The following is a 22,027-nucleotide window of genomic DNA, read 5'->3' as shown; positions in this document are numbered from 1 at the left end:
GTAACATGACAGTAACCAACCACTGAGCAACATCTATCCAACAGTTAAATGACAGTTACATGACAGTGTTTCCTCTAGGATTGTTTTCAGCAGCGGCGGCATGCTCCCCGGGAGCCGTGGCAACGTAAACAAATGACACTTGACTGCAGATGTTCCTTGTACAATCTATTCAGTCAGTTGAAAATGGCTTTTTAAAGGCTGAATGTTAAAATAAAAAATATATATATTTGAACAAGCTCATCTGAAAACGCAGTCAGCAGTTATTCATACATGGTGTGTAGATATTAGCTTAATGCTATCAATTAGTTTACTCACGTTAGCGACACTGAGTTGGCACCGGGCCCAATTAACTGAAGCTACCAATATGTTGTGTAGCGTTAGCTGGCCATCAATATTTTGCGAATGTCTGTTTAACCCTATTTTCCAAGACGACGTTCCTCTGACTCTCTGACCTGTTACCTGGATGCTTGACGTGACGTCACTTTCAAGGCCGAGCCCTCACGAACGATTAATGTCGTATTAACCCGACGTATCAAAGAGTAGATACCGAGCAAGATAGTTATCTGTAGTTTACCTTAGTACTCGCGAGAACCCGACACAGTGCAAGACTGCTGTGAAAGTAGAGACATACAGCCGTGGTGTATTTGTGACGATTTAAAAAAAAAAAAAAAAAGAAAGAAATTTGGCTGGGATTCAGCAGCAGCTAACGTTACGCAACATATCGGTAGCTTCAGTTAATTGAGCCGCTGCTGCTGAATGAACGTAGAGGAAACCCTGCAGTTACATGACAGTTAAACAACGCCCACAAGTCACCTTATAAGACTTATTAAAGAACAAATGTCATACTCTGCATGTTTTCAGGTCCTTACTGTATTTTTACAGTTGACTGGAATATTTTTCACACATTTTAACGTTCAAGAACAGATTATTTTTCTCACGCCGTTTGAAACGCTCCTGTCTCTTTAAGAACAGCTCTGCTCTGATTGGTCGGCTCACTCAGCTGAAGCGTGACATACAATAACCCAGATTCTATGGCTGCAGGAGCTGCTGACAAACCAGCAAAGACTTCAGCCCTGCGTGAAGTCTTTGTTTAACAGTAAACGTTATTAAAAACAGCTTTTAGCTTTCATTCACTGTTAAATTCTAAGTGTTCCAGGTGGAGCTAAAGCTGTGGTTCTGCTGGAGTTCTGTCCTCCAGGAGGATCACCACTGAGGTGTGAAGGATGCTGATGAAGGAGGTCACAGAGATAACGAGCTGCTTCATTTATTATACTGCCTCCCTCATGGTTCTGATTTCAACCTGCAGCCGATTCAGTCCTGATAAAAGCTGAACCAGTCATTTCAAATAATACATCTGAGTGTTAGAAACCCGATTTCACAACAAAAGGAACACAATCTGGATGGTAGGTCGGAAAAAGAAGTCAGAAATAAACAGAATAAAGCTCCAGCTGAGATCATCATTTTCAGTAAACTGATTAAATAAATTCTGTAATTTCAGCTTTTACAACCTGAAAACATCTCAGTTTTAATCATTTCTAACCAGAACCAGTGAATCCAGTGGATAGAAAATAACTAAATATTATTTCCATTTATGCTACTTTCTGCACTATATTTGTATTTATAATAGTTCCTTTGCAGATTTTACACAGAAAACGTGATGAACTCACTGTTAAAATAAAACAGCTGCAGATATGTGTCACAGTTAATAATTCATTAATCAGTCTGAGTATTTTTTTTAAATAAAAACAGTCTAAACTCTGTGATTGCAGCTTCTACAACCTGAAGACGTCTCAGTTTTTGTGTCATTTCTCACCAGAATCAGTGAACCCAGTGGTGAAAAATGAAAAAATGCTTGTAAAAAAAACAGAAATATGTGTCCTAAATCTAACTTGTATTCACATTTTACTGCAGTATTTTTCTAATTTATGGTACTTTCTGCACTATATTTATATTTATAATAGTTTTGATGCAGATTTTACACAGAAAATGTGATGAACTCATTATTAAAATAAAACTGGTGCAGATAAATATCATACTTAATAATTCATTAATCCATTTGAGTATTTTTTAAATAAAAACAACCTAAATTCTGTGATTTCAGGTTCTTAAATGTGAATATTTTCTGGTTTCTTTCCTCCTCTGGGACAGTAAACTGAATATATTTCGACAAAGCAAGACATTTGTCATCCTGGAGTCAAAATACACAGAATGTTTTTCTGTTTTTTATAAAATCTGGTTTGAGCACATGGTTTATTTTTGGCAGTTGTTACAAAATACATGTGTAGAATAAGTGATTTTAATGAAATATTGCAATATTAAGGTTACATTTGGTTGTTTTTCTTGACAGAGCTGCTCGTGATTTATTCAAGAACCACCTGAAAGTTGAAAATCTGATTCATTTTTCTGTTTTTATGTAATTTTCTTTTATCTTTGCAAAGAAAACAGTGGGTTTAACAGAGTAAAAGAGTGTTTGCGTATTTTTCTTTATTTTGTACAGAATATGGTTAAAGTTAAGAGGTGATTTTTGGCAAATTTCTAAATGAGACATTTAAAATAAATCAATTTTTAAGGCTTTCTGATGCGTTCAGGGACTTTGTTTTTGTTTTAACAGTTTCTAGATTATAAATGGTGTCAGTTTGTCAGTTTTTTTTCAAAGATAAAACGTCTTTTGCAGTTTAAAAAGCTAATTAATGACCTTCAGACCGTATGTTGGCTCACAGTTCCTACTAACTGAATTTAAATCGTCCTAAATGAATGTTTCCTCTGTGACTTTGACCTCCAGAACAGAAATCTTCCTCATGTCGGATAAATCTGAACCGTTTAAACTCTTGCAGCTCAAAGTTCAGGTCGACTCGTTCAGAAAAAACGTGGCGTTTTTTTCTTATTGAACCTGTGAGCTGGAAGTCAAAGTTCAGCTTCAGGAGGAAGTTTATCAGATTTATTAAATGTCAGCCGCTGGTTTCCTTAAAGCTTCTCAACAATAAAACCTGACCACAGATTCAACGTTTAAACGAATACGAGACTTTTAGAGAACAAACCGAGAAGCTTTTAAGATTTAATGAAGTACGTCCAGGTGAAGCGTCACCTGTTTAATGGAAACGACGGAACTGTGACTAAAGAGGAGAAATAAAAGCTGCTTCCAGTAAACTGACAGCAGTGAAGCTAAAAATCTGGATTTATTCCCAGAAAACTGCACATTATTTCTAGATTTTAACTCACAGATGCTGGAGGTTACTCAGTACTAAAGCTGTAAATCCATCCGCCACAGGAAGTAGTCCCCACTAGTCCTCTAAAAGCAGGAAGCTCCAGGTTTATTTCATGATAATTAATTATAAATTCCTGTATTCTGCACATTACTGCGCCTCATAAAACTATAAATTTACAGTCAAACACAGTAAAACAACAACTTATTATTAGTGAAAATACACATTATTCACATTTGTGGGTCTCTATGTACATTATTTTTTTTTCTGTAATTTTTTGGACATTATTTGTAAATTAACAAAACAGGAAAAATTTGTGAAATTAAAAGATCCTTAATTTACAGAATTTTGAATAATAAAACATATTTACAAAATAATAATACTTTTTCCTGATTTAAAAATTGTGTCATTTAATGATCAGATATTGTTTATTTTAATGAGTAATGTATAAATAAAAATGATCTTTTTGTGGTTTTAGATGCTTTTAGATGTAATTTAACAAAACTGAAAAAATGTGGGAATTTCTTTCCATTAGAAGTTTAAAAAAAAAAGATCCTTAATATAAATATTTTTTCTTTGAAATAAAATAATTAGAATTTTTGCTGATTTGAATACAGAACAAAAATTATTTCAGTCAAATATTGTTGTTTTTAATGAGTAATGTGTAAAAAAAATGATCTGAGATTTTATTACATATTTCTATAATTTAATAAAACAGGAAAAATAAGTGATTTTTTCTGATATAAGTTTTTAAAAAATTCTTAAAATAAATAAATTTTTCTCAGAAATAATAGAAAATATCTGCAAAATAATTATAATTTTAGCTGATTTAAATACACTAAAAAAATATGTTCACAGTCAAATATTGTTTTTTATCAGCATTGTGTAAACAAAAATAATCTGAAAATCTCTGTGATTTTACCAGATCGTATGTTTAATTCAATAAAACGGAAAAAAATCATGTTAAAAAAATACAGTTAAAAACTCAAAACTGTTTATTTTTTACAGCATAAATTTTAAAAAATATATTTATAATAAGATACTATATCATAAATCTGCAAAATAAATAAACATATTGTTTAAAATGTTAAACTATTTATCTTGTTATATTAATTAATTTGCCCCAAATTAACGATTTGATCAAAACATTGAAAGAAATTTTAAGGAAAAAACTGTTTAGAAATAATGATCTTGAAAACATGAATTTCTGTGCAGAATTTCCATTAATTCATTCAGTATTTGTCAGAATTTAAAACACTATTAAATATTATCTTGTTTACAATTAGAAGCAGCAAAATTCAGCAAATCTTTCAGAATCTTTCTGCAATGAAACAAAAAAACTAATAAAAATGTTCAGAATGATTTTATCGTCCAGTTATTTCTAAATGAATAAACACAAGATAAGACAGATTTATTGTCCTGGACAAGTGGAACTTTTACAGCTCTGTAGAAAAACATAAAACTATAAAACTATAAAAACAAATGAAACAGAATAACCTCAGAATATTTTTATAAATAATAATCTGTTTCTATCCATTGCTGGAATGTAATATATTTATTTTTTACCGTATTTAAATCAGAAAAAATATTTTTTTTTAACAGATATTTGGAGTTTTTTGAAGGAACAAAAATTAAAGATTGAAATTTGTTCATGATTTTAAATTTTTATTTTACAGATTTTTTTCTGTTTTGTTAAATTACAACATCTAAAAAATAAAAATTTCTTTTACAACATGACAATAAATTAGACTTTTTCTTTAACTGGATCTAAATCAGCAAATAAAAAATATTTTACAGATATTTGCTGAGATTTGAGAGAAATTTAAACATTTGGTAAGACTTTAATCGTTACTGTAAAATATTTTTTATTATTTTTAATTTACCAAAACGTGGAAACACTTTAGTCAAAAACTGTTTAAAATTAATTTTATTAATATTTTCAGTGCACTCTTATTTAATTTAGCCTTATTATTGATATTTTAGTATCTTATTTCTGTTCTGAGACCCTGAGTTTATTCTCAGGTTTTTAATATTCAACGTTTTACATATTTCCTGTCTTATTGTGACTAAAACCTCGTCCAGCGTCTTTATTTCTCGTCTCCATCCTGACCTCCTTCCTCCTCATCCTCCTCATCGTCTTTTCGCTCTATTTCTCTGCTCGCTGAGCCGAAATGAATCAAACACCAAAAGGTCGACCGTCTCTGTCTGGATGTTCCTGATCTGCTGCTCAGATTTATTTATTACATCACATTTTACAGTTTCTCTTCACTGACTGACGACTTTTAATGACCAATAAATTACCAGTTTGGTCGGTAAACGTCCAAAAAAAGACAAATTTAACATTTTATTTAGTTCGATTAAAAGCTTAAAAACTCAAATGTTCAGTTTTAAACGACACAACGGAAGGAAAAGCAGCAAATCTTTCATTTAGAGGTGCATAAATACACAAATATTCTATTTTTTCTGTCCTAATTTTTCCTGTTAAAAATGTCTAAAACAATTATTCAGTTATGAAAACAGGTGCTGATTATTTTTCTGTCTACAATTACATTATTTATCAGCAGGAAACTGTCAAATTCATTGATTTATTTATTACTTCTTTTAATATATTTCTACTTTATATTTGCCACGTCTTTATATTTTTCTACTCTAATCTATTTTTTGAGAATGGTGTATTTAAAGTTCTTTGTTCATGTAATTATCTAAAAACAGAAAGAAAGAAGGTCCTTAAACGCATCTTAGAGGCTTAAAATCATCACATTTCATCAACGTGTTTCGGGTAAAAATCTGCCAAAAATAATCCATTTGACTGAAATAGATTCTGTAAAAAACAAAAAATTTTGCACACCTCGGTGCAGCCAGAAAGCAATAACTGACTTAACTTACAAAATATGACCAAAAAGAGGCAAAATATGACTAAAAGAGACAAAACATAACTAAAAAGAGGCAAAAAAAAATGGTCTGAAAAGCAGGTTTTCTTTACAAAGATAAACAAATTGGCACCAGTTACCACCCAGAAACTGTAAAGAAGTTCCTTAGACGCATCTTAGAGGCTAAAAATCATCACATTTCATCAAAATCACTTCATTCTACACGTCTCAGTTAAAATTTACCAAAAATAATTGTTTAGTTTCTAAATAGATTCTGTAAAAAATTTAAAATTCTGCACACCTCAGTGCAGCCAGAAAGCATGAACTGACTCCTCTGTGACCAAAAGTTACCTCAAAAATATTCAGAGAATTTTCAGATGAGCTGCAGGCTGCTTTAAAAATGCAAACCTGCTTTTCTTCTCCATTTAACCCACAGGAGGATCTGGTCTAAAGATTCATGAGGGTTTCTATTTTCAGGCGGCTCTTCAACAAATCCTGTTCATTTAAAAATTAGTAAAAAATAAACCATTTTCTCTAAGCAGATTCTGTAAAAAACAATAAATTTTGCGCTCTTTTCTACAACTGTGAAGCCATTAAGGACTCAGCTGTGACTAACGATCACGTCACTAAAATTCAGAGAGTTTTTGAAGGAAATGGACTGAACTGCAGGCAGTGTTAAAAATGCAAACACGCTGTTCTACTCCATTAAATCCACTGGAAGGTCTGCTCTGAAACGCAGGTTTTCTTTACAAATATCACCAAAATGCTACCAGTTATCAACCAGAAACTGTAAAAACAGGAAGATTAACCAGATTTTCAACTTTCAGGCTGCTCTTGAACAAAATGAACCAAATCTGAGCTTCAAATCGTCATCAAAACCACTACATTCTACATTTAAAAATTCACAAAAAATAAAGCATTTGCTCTAACCAGATTCTGTAAAAAACGTAAAATTTTACAGTCTTTTGCACAACCGTGAATCCATTAATGACTCAGTTGTGACTAACGATCCTGGCACTAAAATTCAGAGAGTTTTCGGATGAATTGGACTGAACTGCAGGCAGTGTTTCAACAGAGCAGAGAGGAAACAAAAATGTAAAAAAATCGTTAAATATTTACAGTATGCTCCAGTATTGGTAAAAACATGTTTCATTTGTTCCAAAATTAAATGAAAGCTGTTAATTTTTTGCAGGATTCCTGTCATTTTAACGGTCAGACAGAAGATAGGAAACTTCCTGACCGTGACTTCAGTCGTCCCGTCTACTCTGAATCTCTCCGTCCAGGTTTGTTTCTGTCTGAATCCGACTCTCAGCTGAGATCTGGTTTAATTCAGCCTGAATAAGATCACAGATGGACGGTCGGCTGAACAGATGGTTGGTCTGAAACCAGTGAAGGCGTTAAACTGGACACCGCTGATACTGGAGGGAGGCAGAGACCAAAACACTCTTTAATAATCCAGTTAACACAACGACAGGTCAGGCAGGAAGCTTCATAGAAAGAAAACCAGCAAAATGACACAATCAAAGACAAAAAACGACAATAAGGAGGTAAAACATGACTAAATGAGGCAACAAATTACCTCAAAAAGACAAACTATGACCATAAAGAGACTAAATAGAAACATAAAAAGGCTGAACATGACCAAAAAGTGGCTAAATGTGACAATAAAGGTAGATACTAAGATGAAAGAAGACAAAAAAATTACCAAAAACAGACAAAAAGCAGTAAAAAAAAAGGCCAAATATGACCAAAACGAGACAAGCTACGGCTGAAAGAGGTAAATATGACCAAAAACGGACAAAACATGACTAAAAGAAGGTAAAATATGACTAAAAGAAGCAACAAATTATCTAAAAGACACAAACTATGACAATGAAGAGGAAAATTATAACCATGTAGATTCAAAATGTGACCATAAACTCACATACTGTGACCAAAGAAGACAAAAAAATTACCAGAGACAATAAGTAGCGAAAAAGAAGCTAAAATATGACCGTATGAGGCCAACAACTAAAAACAATCACCACGTAGATTCAAAATGTGACCATAAAGGAACATAATATGACCAAAGACGACAAAAAAATACCAAAAAGAGAAAAAAAGCAGCAAAAAGGAGCCAAAATTTGACCATATGAGGTCTTCAGTTACCTAGAAGAGACAAAATACGACCAAAAACAGACGACAAATGATCTAAAAGACACTAAATATGATCGTAAACTGGCTAAATATAAACATAAAAAGGTAAAATATGATTATCATGACATCAAATTAAAATAAATATGATCAAATAAGGCAACAAATTACCTAAAACACACTAAATATGACCATGAAGAGGCAACATATGTGCATAAAAAGGTAAAATATGAACAAAAAGACACTAATTATGACCATAAAAAGGCAATATAGGAATATAAAGAGACTAAATGCAACAAAAAACAGACAAAGTATGACTGAAAAAAGACCAAAAATGAACATAAAGAGGCAAAATATGACCACATGAGGTGAAAAATTATCTAAAAGACACTAATTATGACCATGAGGAGACAAAATATGACCATAAAATGGCTAAATGTGACTATACAAACACAAAAACTGACGAAAAAGAGCCAAAAATGTCATATTTTCCTTCAGTATGTTTACTGAAGGAAAATATGACCAAAATTAGCCAAAATATAACTAAATATGGAAAAAAGGAACATAAGGATGCAAGATATGACCAACTGAGGCGGCAAATGATCTAAACAATATTAAATATGACCATAAACAGACTAAATAGAAATATAAAAGGGCAAAATATGATGAAAAAGAGGTAGAATGTGAAAATAAAGGCCAAACATGACCCAAAAAGATGAAATATGATTACCATGAGGCCAAAATAAAATAAATACGACCAAATAAGGCAACAACTTACCTGAAGCACACTAAATATGAACAAAAAGACACTAAATATGACCATGTTGAGACAAAATATGATGACAAACAGGCAAATTATGAATAAAAAGGCACTAAATATGACCATAAAGTGACTAATTATGACCACAAAAAAGGCAAAGTATGACAAAAACGCACATATTATGGTCAAAGAAGACCAAAAATGACCTAAAACAGGCAAAATATGAGTAAAAAAGGTTAAAAAATGAACATAAGGAGGCATATAATGACCAACTGAGATTAAAAATGACCTAAAAGAAGAATGTGATCATAAACAGACTAAATATAAACAGAAAAAGGCAAAATATGAAAAAACAAGCCAAAATATGATGATAAAGAGTCAAATTATGAACAAAAAGAGACTATATATCACCATAAAGACACTAATTATGGCCATAAAAAGGCAAAATATGACAAAAATGGCACATACTATGACCAAAGAAGACCAAAAACAGACGAAAGCAGGAAAAAATGGCCAAATATGACCAAAACGAGTCAAAATATAACTAAAACCAGACAAAACGTGACAAAAAAATGAACGAGGAGCCAAAATATGACCAACTAAGATGACATATTACCTAAAAGACATTAAATATGACCATAAACAGACTAAATATAAAGATAAAAATGCAAAATATGATAAACAAGAACAAATTTGACCCAAAAAAGGTGAAATATGATTATCATGAGGCCAAAATAAAATAAAATGACCAAATAAGGCAACAAATTACCTAGAAGACACTAAATATGACCATGAAGAGACAAAATATGACAATTAAGAGGCAAATCATGAACAAAGAGAGACTAAACATAAAAACGAAGAAACCAAAAATGAACATAAAGAGGGAAAATATGACAATATGAGGAGACAAATTATCTAAATGACACTAATTATGACCATAAAGTGGCTAAATATGATTATACAAAGACAAAAACTGACCAAAAAGAGACGAAAAGCCACAGAAAAGAGCAAAAATGTGACCATATGAGGTGAAAAACTTCCTAAAAGAGACAAAGCGACCACTAAAACATGTAAAACAACCAAAGTGTGACACAAAAAGAAGGAAAAGCAGCATGAATGGCTGAAGCTGGGAGGTGGAGGGTTAAAAAGAAGCCGGATCATCTTCCTTTATCTCTCAATAAATCAATAGAAACCTGATCAGCTGCTTCAGTCTGAACAAACAACACGACTCAGGACGTTTAAAAGCTTCGATATTTAGCGTTTCTTCAGACTAAACCACATATCAGACAGTCTGACTCAATAAAACTCTGACAAACATTCCTGCTTCATTTCTCATATTTATGTGTTTTAAATCTGATTTACTGCCGGAAAACACAACAACAACAACCTCAGAGCAGCAAAATAATAGTCAAGTTTAAGAAAACGAGCACAAATATGAATGAAAAAAGACAAACTTTGACCAAAAACAGACAAAATATGACTAAAAAGAGACAAAAAGTGAACATGGAGAGGAAAAATATGTTCAAAAACAGGCAAATATGATCAAAACAATCCAAAATAGGAATAAAAAAGGCATAAAATGAAAATAATCACCTAAAAGACACTAAATGTGACCATAAGCAGACTAAACATAAACATAAAAGAAAAAAGTTGACTTAAAAGAGGCAAAACGTGAACATAAGGAAGCAAAATATGACCAACTGAGACGACAAATGACCGAAAAGACACTAAATATGACCAAAAATAGACTTAATATGACCAAAATGAGCCAAAAATGTGACTAAGAAAAGGCAAAAAATGAACATGAGACAAAATATGACCAACTGGGGGAATAAATCATGTAAAAAACACAAAATACGACCATAAACACATCAAATATAAACATAAAAAGTCCAAATATGAGCAAAACGAAACCAAATATGTATATGACTAAAATAAGGCAAAGAACGAAAAACCGACACAATAAATTGTCTAAAAGACACTAAATATGACAAGTTCTGGTGAAGATTAGATCCTGGCAGCCATGTCTGTGACAATAGAGGCACATGTTATTCCCAAAAACGACAAAAGAATAAAAAAAATTGACAAAAAGCAGCAAAAAAACACCAAATATGGCCAAAAACAGACTAAATATCACTAAACAGAAGGCAAAAATTAACATAAGGAGGCAAAATATGACCGGCTGAGACGACAAATGACCTAAGAGACACTAAATATGACCATAAACAGAATAAATATAAACATAAAAAAGGCAAAATATGACTTAGAAGAGGTAAAACAGGGAATTAAGGAGGCATATATGACCAACTGAGACAACAAATGATCTAAATATGACCATAAACAAACTAAATATTAACATAAAGAGGCAAAATATTATGAAATAGAGGCAAAATATGACAATAAACGTACATATTATGACCAAAGAAGACAAAATATGACAAAAAAGAGACAAAAAGCAGCAAAAAAGGCCAAATAGGACCAATTAAGGTGACAAAGTAAGACTAAAAAAAGGCAATAAATGAACATAAGGAGGCAAAATATGACCAGCTGAGATTAAAAATGCTCTAAAATAACCAAAATATGGCCATAAACAGACTAAATATGAACATAAAAAGGTAAAATATGACAATAAAGAGGCAAAATGTGATTTAAGAGGCAAAATATGACCAACTAAGGCGACAAATGACTGAAAAGACACTAAATATGACCATAAACAGACTAAATATAAACATATAGAAAGAAAATAAACTCCTTTTTTATGGATTCATTTCTTATTTTTTTGCGGTTTGATTATTGAAATATTTCCTCCTCCAGATGGACTCTAGTTGTGATCGTAGCTCCGTCTGATCAGAGAAACGACTCGGCGTCAGACGTCACCTGAACCTCAGTGTCCAGGTGAGCAGCACCTGATCCCAGCAGCAGAGGACTGTGGGTAAAGATTCCTGCAGCTCTGAGCTTCACTTCATTAAACCTCCGGATCACATGCAGCCATGAGAGCTTTAAAAATGGAAAAACAACAAACCGCTGTAGGAGAAACTGCTGGCTTCACTTTACAGCTAAAACCTTTAATCAGACAACAACTAGTCACCAGTGCAGGTAAATAAAGTCAGCTGAGATGGTTTGTTCTCATTAATCCTGACTAGAGGACACATTTAAGGGTATTTTTCACTACTTTAGAGGAGCTAAGAGGTTTAAACTCAGCATCTGATTGCTTTTACCAAAATTACAAAAATGGAACAAAAAATGACAAAATTGAAGGAAAAATTACGAAAAAAAAAACAAAAGCAAAATAAACAATACAAAACACAAAATCCCTAAACAGGGAATCATATATAATAATAAATAAATAATTACAAAGTGGAAAAAATGGCAACAAAGAGATGCAAAATGATCAAAATGGAACAAACAACCGTAAAAGGCTGCAAAACAAGCAAAAAGACACACAAAATTAAAAATACAAGACAAACAACCAAAATGACTAAAATGGGACAGAAAACTAACCACAGCAGGAAAACAACAACAAAGAGATATAGATGATTAAAATTAGACAAAAAAAGCCAAAATGTGACAGAAAATGACCAAAAAGCAACAAAAACAATCAAAAAAAGAAGCAAAAACACCACAGGCAAAAAACTAACATATAACACACAAAATTACAAAAAAATGGAACAAAAAAAATCCACAAAGTCACTCAAAATAAACAATACAAGACAACAACTAACCAAAATGACTACAATGGAACAGAAAACTAACCACAGAGAGAAATAATGGCCACAAAGAGATGCAAAATGACTGAAATCAAACACAAAAATGGCCAAAATGTGACAAAAACAAACATGAAGAGGCACAAAGCGACTAGAATGGAAGAAATCAACCATAAAGCCAATTAGAAAAAATACAAAACACAAAATCACCAAAACTGGACAAAAATATAACTACAAAGAGAAAAAATAGTAACAAAAAGATGGAAAATGACCTAAATGGAAGAAACCAACCATAAAAAGGTGCAAAATTAACAATATGAGACACAAAATGAATAAAATGCAACACAAAGCCACCAAAATAGAACAAAAACATTGTTGTTAACAATATGAAACATCAACTAACTAAAATGACCAAAATGGGACAAAATTATCAAAAACAGAAATAAAACTAACATTTAAGACAAAAAATGACTTAAAAACAGGAACAAAAACAATCATAAAAAGATGCAAAAAGACCACAAACAAACACAAAATGATCAAAATGGAACAAAAACAACTATAAAGAAATGCTAAATGGGGACAAAAAGATGCAAAATGAACAATATGAGAGACAAAATGAATAAAATGCATAACAAAACCACCAACATGGAAGAAAAACATCCACAAAGTTACACAAAATTAAAAATGCGAGACACCAACTAACAAAAATGACCAAAAAAAGGGAAAGAAACTAATCACAGATGGAAAAACAACAACAAAGAGATATAAACGATTAAAGATGGACAAAAAAATGCCCAAATATGACAGAAAATGACCAAAATGGAACAAAAACAACCATAAAGAGACACAAAACTAACATTTAAGACCCAAAATGACCAAAAAATGGAACAAAATCACCAAAACAGAACAAAACGGTCATAAAAGATATAAAAAGACGACAAACAGACACAGAACTAACATATAAGACACAAAATGACCAGTAAAATAGAACAAAACCACCATAAATCAGATACAAACTGACCAATAAAAAGAAAAAATGGGAACAACTTGTTTAACGTTTGCTGAACTTTTCCAAAAAGTGGAGGTTAAACTTCATCAGTTTGTATCAGAGCTCATCTGAAGACGTTCTACAGAGACGTGGAGTTAGTTTGATCTTCAGAAGGTTGGAGTTTGATTTTCAGAAAAAACACCGACTGGTTTGAAGGTGGATCCTTTAGAGTCTGGGGCTGAAACAGCTCCGGTGTGTTTATGAAAAACTCAGCATGAATGTGAAGCTTTGTTGGGCAGGAAACCAGAAAACACATCCAGAAACACTCTGAACCAATGAAAACACGTCTAGAAAGACTTTGAATGAATGAAAACACATCTAGAAACACTCTGAATGAATGAAAACACTCAACCAATGAAAACACGTCTAGAAAGACTCTGAATGAATGAAAACACGTCCAGAAACACTCTGAACCAATGAAAACACGTCTAGAAAGACTCAATGAATGAAAACACATCCAGAAACACTCTGAATAAATGAAAACACGTCTAGAAAGACTCTGAATGAATGAAAACACGTCTAGAAAGACTCTGAATGAATGAAAACACGTCTAGAAAGACTCTGAATGAATGAAAACACGTCTAGAAAGACTCTGAATGAATGAAAACACATCCAGAAACACTCTGAATAAATGAAAACACGTCTAGAAAGACTCTGAATGAATGAAAACACGTCTAGAAAGACTCTGAATGAATGAAAACACGTCCAGAAACACTCTGAACCAATGAAAACACGTCTAGAAAGACTCAATGAATGAAAACACATCCAGAAACACTCTGAATAAATGAAAACACGTCTAGAAACACTCTGAACCAATGAAAACACATCTAGAAAGACTCTGAATGAATGAAAACACGTCTAGAAAGACTCTGAATGAATGAAAACACTTCTAGAAACACTCTGAATGAATGAAAACATGTCTAGAAACACTCTGAATGAATGAAAACACGTCTAGAAACACTCTGAACCAATGAAAACACGTCTAGAAAGACTCAATGAATGAAAACACATCCAGAAACACTCTGAATAAATGAAAACACGTCTAGAAAGACTCTGAATGAATGAAAACACGTCTAGAAAGACTCTGAATGAATGAAAACACGTCTAGAAAGACTCTGAATGAATGAAAACACGTCCAGAAACACTCTGAATGAATGAAAACACGTCTAGAAACACTCTGAATGAATGAAAACATGTCTAGAAACACTCTGAATGAATGAAAACACGTCTAGAAAGACTCTGAATGAATGAAAACACGTCTAGAAAGACTCTGAATGAATGAAAACACGTCTAGAAACACTCTGAATGAATGAAAACACGACCAGAAAGACTCTGAATGAATGAAAACACGTCCAGAAAGACTCTGAATGAATGAAAACACGTCTAGAAACACTCTGAATGAATGAAAACATGTCTAGAAACACTCTGAATGAATGAAAACACGTCTAGAAACACTCTGAATGAATGAAAACACGTCTAGAAACACTCTGAATGAATGAAAACACGTCTAGAAACACTCTGAATGAATGAAAACACGTCTAGAAACACTCTGAATGAATGAATGAATGAATGAATGAAGGACGAGCCTCACCTTCAGACTGCTTCTCCTCACATACATCACCTTTTACTGCCTCCACTGACACAAAACTGAGACCAAATGACCCAAATGTGATACAAAATGACTAAAACAGAACAAAAATAACCATAAAAGATGCAAAATGACCACAAATAAACACAAAATCTGCTAATGTGATGAAAAAAATGGTCAAAAATTCAACAAAAAAACACAGATGTAAAACTAACAATGCAAGACCGCAAGCGACCAAAATGAGACAAAAAAACCCCACAAACAGATGTAAAAGAACTAAAATAGGACAGAAAAAGCAAAAAATGTGATACAGAACGACCAAAACAGAAGAAAAATACACAAAAAGTCACACACAAAATTAACAACATCAGAGACAAAATGACTGAAATGGAACTTAAATTGACCAAAACGGAACAAAAACAATCATAAAAAGATGCAAAAATACCACAAACAGCCACAAAATGAACAAAATGGAACAAAAGCAACCATAAAGAGACACAAAATGCACCAATGTGATGGAAAAAGGGTAAAAGAATTCAACAAAATCCACAGAAAGATGCAAAATTAACAATGCAAGATACCAAATGACCAAAAGAAAGCACAAATAGACAGATTCACATGAAGGAGACGCAAAAGGACGAAAAATCAGACATAAAAGTCCCAAATGCGACACAGAACAACTGAAATGGAACAAAAAGACCAAAAAAGTCACACAAGATTAACAACACCAGACACAAAATGACTGAAATAGGACGAAAACAACCATAAAGAGACGCAAAACAACAACACAAAAGATGCAAAATGACCAATACGAGACACAAAATGACTAAAATGCGACACAAAGCCACCAAAATGGAACAAAGATACTCAAAGCGTTGCACAACATTAGCAACACCAAACACAACATGACAAATATGAAACAAAAAGATACAACAGGACTAAATTCTGATTTCAGTTTCTTCACTGTGATGCTAAACTGAAGATCTTTGGAGAAAATCAGACATTTGACATCTTTTAGATCATTTCTAAACATTTTTCCAAACTCATATTAGTGTTTTTTTTCTGACATTGTGTTTGTGTTTTTTGTACATTTTGCAGATTTTTAAAAAATACATATTTTTGGTAATTTTATTCACATTTATTGGGAGAATTTCATTGATTTTTCATTTATTTTTTAATTTTCTTCTATTCTTTTGTTCTATATCTATATTTTAGATATGTAAAGAACTTTTGGGGGATATTTTCTTCTTTTATGAGTCAGATATTAAAACAGTATGTTTACCTGAATTATGTAGAATAAACTTTCAACCTCTAAACGCTGCAGCAGCTGATGGATCAGACAGGAAACACAAAGATCAGAAGAAAGATTCTCCAAACATTTCCGGACACAAAACCAACAACAGAAAGTCAGAGAAAAGAGACTCCGACAGGAAACAGGAAATGGACCGTTAGCGCTGTTAGCACAGGTAGCGTTAGCTTAGCATCAACACAATGATAAACAGAAAGAGTCAGGAGGTGAATAAACCTGAAGGTGGACTTCCTGTTGGTCTGGTCCAGCTTTAAATGTGAACTGAAGCAGTTAATTATCAGCTGAATGTTAAATATTAATGTTCAGACGGAGGTAAAGAAACAAACTGTTCAAGTTCAACGTTTAAAGTTTAACCTCAGAAGCTCCAGGAACAGAAAAAAGAAGGAAAAGATGGTGAAGATTTTATAAAGAATTGATCTAACGCCAACATTTCTACCAACAGAGTCTAAAATATGAGACAAAAGGTCAAAGTTTTTAGTTTTATTGGAACTTACAAGCTGAAATGATGAGTTAAAAAGTCTAAATTAAACCTAATTAAATGATTTTATAAAATAAATTCAAAATTATGACATAAAAGTCAGTATTAAGTTAAAAAAATCTAATATATCATACAAAAATTAAGTTTTCACTTTAAAAGTCAAAAATTTTAAAGTTTTCACTACAAATTCAATATTTTGAAGGAAACGACAAAACAAAATTCTGACATAAAAATCTGAATTAAGTTAAAAAGTCAAAAACATGAGAAAAACTTAAAGTTTCATCTATAAAATCAATATTATGAAATGAAAAACCCAAAATTATTGACTTTAAAAGTGAAACTTGGACTTAAAACATCCAAATTCTTGTAGAAAAGTCCAAAATGTGAAACATAAACTATGTGTTTAAATTTATTCAGTCAATATTCTGATTTATACAGTATTCTGTTTCAAAACAAGTCAAAACTACAAAATACAAACTTAAAATTTTGACAAAAAAACTTCAGTCAAATTTAAGAAAACATTTTAAACCAAACAAGTCAAAGTTAAACAGTAAAAGTCAATGTTTTGAGGAAAAAGTTGTTTGTTTTAAACTTACAAAGTCACAATTATTACACAGAAAGTCAAAATATGAGACATAAACTGTCAATAAACGTCAAAATTAAGAAACAAAAAGTCAGTTTTTGACTAAAAATGTCACAGCTATTGAATAAAAAACCAAAATTAAAGATTTAAAGTCAACATTATGAAATTATCAAACATCTGTTTCTACATTTAAAAAGCTAAAAATTTATCATTAGAAGTCAGATATTAAACAGAAACATGGACGTTCTCCACCAAACCACATCTGGATCTAGAACCAGTTTAAAGAACGTTACAAGCCAGAGACGGATACTTTCTGATCTAAAAGTTCTAATAAACCCGGTTCTAAATCAGCTTCAACACCTCAACGAGGTTCTAGAACGTTTCTCTGTTTGTGTTTCTGAGTTTCCAGGTTCTTTAGAAACATGAGGAACCCTGGTTCTCTGTTAGGAAACCACTTCTAGAGTCTTTTTCTTAGAACGTCTAGTGATGCTGGTTCTCTGCAGCAGACGTTCTCCGTCTCCTTCCAGGAAAACGGTCCCTAACGTTAGAACCTGCCGCTAGAACCTGACATTAGAACGACGCGTTGTGCTTTAATTATTGAGCAGAACATCTGGAAATGTTTCATTTTTAAACAGCTGGAACCAAACTGACGGCCTGAAGGCTGGGAGGGGTCTATGTCCTGGAGAACAATGGGCTGGATCCACCTATCTAGTTCTACTGTATGTTTGTGGGAAAGAACCAAACAGAACCAACAGAACCTACAGCCGGGCTTCCCTTCACTTCTTAACTGTCTTTGTTTTCATCTCGGTTTTCCGTCGAACAACAGATTCTTCATCTCAGCAGGAACCGAGCAGCCAGAGGGCGAGAGATCAGAAATAAAGTCCAGCAGAGTGGAACCACCAGAGACAGACAGACGGACCCAGTGGAACCCGGCCAGACTGAGTGGAACCCAGCCAGACTGTAAAAGACTCCAATCGGTTCCAGACTCAGCAGGTTCCTCTGACAGCAGATCAAGCAGCTTGTGTTCTGCTGCTGTCAGGAGAACCGGGCCAGGCAGAACCAACGGATAGCACAACCAGCAGATCAGAGAACCAATTGATCAGAAACAACACATTAGAACCTACGTGTCAAAACCAATGGGTCAGAGAACCGACGGACCAGGAGAATAAAAACTGCAGTTCAAAATGATCACCACACAAAACAAAAAAACACAAAGGACAAATGTTCTACGTGATAGAACCAGCAGAACCAAAGAACTGGAGGACAAAACCTGCAGAACTTAACTGTCATACATCAGAACCAGCAGAACAAACAGCTAGAACAGAACCAGCAGAACAACACTACAGGAAAGAAACCTGTGGAACAAAACAGTCATTTATTAAAACCAGCAGAACAAACAACTAGAGAACAGAACCTGTAGAACAGAACAACAAAAAAAGAACCACAGTGCTATAGATCAAAACCTGCGGAAAAGAGGTTTAGAGAACAGAACCTGCAGAACAAAACAGTTATATATGAGAACCCAGAGGACAAAACTACTACAACTGAGCCTATAGAACAGAATAAATGCAAGCCAGAACCAGCAGAACAAAACAACTAGAGAACAAAACCCGAGGGAACAAAACAACTGCATGAAAGAACCTTAAGAACAAAACAGTCCCATATTAAAACATACACAACAAAACTACAACAGAACAAAACCTGAAGAACAGAACAAATAGAAAACAGAACTTGTGGAACAAAACAACTAGAACAGAACCAGCAGAACAAAACTACAGGAAAGAACCTGCAAAACCAAATTGCCATCTATCAAAACCTGCAGAACAAATGATTAGAGAACAGAACTTGAAGGACCAAAACAACAAAAAAGAACCCACAGAACCAAAGTGTTATCTATCAAAACCTGCAGAAAAGAGGTTTAGAGAACAGAACCTGCAGAACAACTACAGAACTGATCCTACAGAACAGAACAAGTGAAAGCCAGAACTTGCAGAACAAATGCCTACAACAGAACCTAAAGGAACCTAACAACTGTGGGAAAGAACGTTTAGAACCAAACAGTGATAGAGCAGAACCCATGAAGACAAAGAACTGTGCAGCAGAACCACAAACTGAAGAAGAACTGGAACCCTATGAGACAATAAAACTTTAACAGAACCACAGCAGGTGAGATGAAGGTAATGAGGTTCTCTGATGTCCTGAGGATCTTTAGAGGAACCCAGAGGAACCGAACGATCAGAACAAGTTCAGCTTCCTTCCAGCTGCAGAACGTAGAACTGATTTTTGCTTCAAGGTTCTGACTATGTTTGTTCTACGTTCCTCTTCACAGATCTGGATCTAAAGCGGCTCACATGGAAGCTGATAAAGAACCATGAACCTCAGTGGGTTCTCCATAGAACCTTTAATTAGCAGCTTATTGACACTATAAATAAAGAAACAAAGTGGAACCAGATTTAGAACTTAGAACTGAACTGCTTGTGTTTTTATTTTTACTCATTAAATCCCATTAATAGCAGGTTATTGTAATAAACTTCCCCCATTTCCATTCAAACGTGTCTGTTCGGTTAAATTTGATCTTTTTTGTTCTTTAAAAGCTGAATTTAAACTCAGTTCTTCTGGTTTTTCACCGGATTAAATGGAATTTTCCGTTAAGTCTCTTTTAAAGGCGTCTTTCTGCGGTTTTCCTGCAGCGGAGCTTCGGACTCACCTGCCGGCTGACGGAGCATCCGAATGCGGAAATGTCGCTCTGCCGGCGGCTGGAGGGAGCAGCTGGAGTCGGTCCCGGCGGGGTTCTGTAAAATCCAACCGGAGGGATTCGGATAGAACCCGACGGACCGTAAAGAGTCCCGGTAACCGGTAGAATCCTGAGGGGGGTTTGGAAGAGGAAGGTCGACGCGGCAGCCTCCGCTCGGCCTCCACCGACAGACGGACGGACCGACGCACCGAGCAGAGGCCCCGGGGCTCCGGTACGAGGGTTCCGCGGTGCGGTTCGGCTGCTCTCCGGTCAGAGGGTCCCGGTAACGGCCGTTAATGTGCCGTTAGTCCGCCGCTGCTGCACATGTTGAGACTGAAGCTCGAGCTGCTGAATCATCCGCACACACACACGTGCACGAGCACTGCGCTTGCACGAGGCACAGCTGACTCTGACGTCATCTGCGTGCTGTAAACATAACCCTTTCATGACCGGAAGCACGATGACGTCGAACACGGTGGAGCCGCAAAGTGGAGCTGAGTTTAATTTAACCTGGTCTAACTTTAACCTGGTTTAATTTATTAACTTTAACTTGGCTTAATTCATTAACTTTCACCTGGTTTAACTTTAACCTGGTTTAATTTATTAACTTTAACTTGGCTTAATTCATTAACTTTCACCTGGTTTAACTTTAACCTGGTTTAATTTATTAACTTTAACCTGGTTTAACTTTAACCTGGTTTAATTTAATAACTTTAAACCAATCTAACTGAGATTTAAAGCATTTAACTTAACTTGAAACTGGTTTAATGTAGACCTGGTTTAACTAAAACCTGGTTCAACTTGAAACTGGTTTAACTTATTAACTTAAACCTGGTATAAGTTAATAACTTTAAACCTTGTTTAATTTAATAACTTCACACTGGTTTAATGTAGATCTGCTTTAACTAAAGTTTGACTTAAGTTGAACTTTTACCTGCTGCAGGTATGAATTAAACTGAGCTTTAATGTAAACCTGGTTTATAGTTGGAGTTGAACAAAGTGAACTTAAATCTGCTGCATTTACTTTGTGGAAAGCTCCAGTTCCGCAGAGCATGATACTGCCACCACCATGCTTGATGCTAGGTTTGGTGTTCTTGGGGTTAAAGAAAAAGTCCAAGACCCGCCCAAGACTGTCTGAAACCAGGACCAAAATCAAACCTAATCCAGTCCAAAAAATGTTCAGAACAGAATTCAGTCCTGAAAAAGTCAAAAATCAATACAAAATCAGGGTCGAAACCAAACCTAAACTACTCCTTAAAAAAAATTCCAAGAAACTCCAGACCCAATCAACATCCAGTCTGAAACCAGTCCAGAAGCTCTTCTAGAAAAGCCCCAGAGCATGATACTGCCACCTCCATGCTTGATGGTAGGTTTGGTTATCTTGGGGGTAAAAAAAGACCCGCCCAAGACAGTCAAAAACCAGTCCTAAACCAGTCCTAAAAAGGTCAAAATCCAGGACCTAAATCAAACCTATACCAGTCCAAAAAATGTTCAGAACCAGTCAGAATGCAGTCTGAAACCAGTCCTGAAAAAATTAAACACTAGTACAATATCAAGACAAAATCATACCCAAACTACTCCTAAAGAAATCCAGGACCCGCCTAAGACAGTCTGAAC

The 22,027-nt window shown here is 34.0% G+C and overlaps 1 protein-coding gene across 4 annotated transcripts in view; it reads right to left on the bottom strand.

Annotated features, from left to right (window-relative positions):
* ccser2b (coiled-coil serine-rich protein 2b) overlaps positions 1 to 20,815 on the bottom strand; it is a 55,694-nt gene extending 34,879 nt beyond the window's left edge. For all 4 annotated transcript variants that reach the window (XM_055004586.1, XM_055004587.1, XM_055004588.1 and 1 more), the window contains exon 1: positions 20,384 to 20,815. The gene's annotated coding sequence lies outside the window, so the exon portion shown is untranslated. The remainder of the gene's footprint in view (positions 1 to 20,383) is intronic.
* Positions 20,816 to 22,027: the final 1,212 nt, after the last annotated feature.

Source organism: Amphiprion ocellaris, chromosome 18, assembly GCF_022539595.1.
Source record: "Amphiprion ocellaris isolate individual 3 ecotype Okinawa chromosome 18, ASM2253959v1, whole genome shotgun sequence".
In the NCBI taxonomy this organism is placed as follows: domain Eukaryota; kingdom Metazoa; phylum Chordata; class Actinopteri; family Pomacentridae; genus Amphiprion; species Amphiprion ocellaris.
This window is presented reverse-complemented; position numbering and strand designations above follow the sequence as displayed.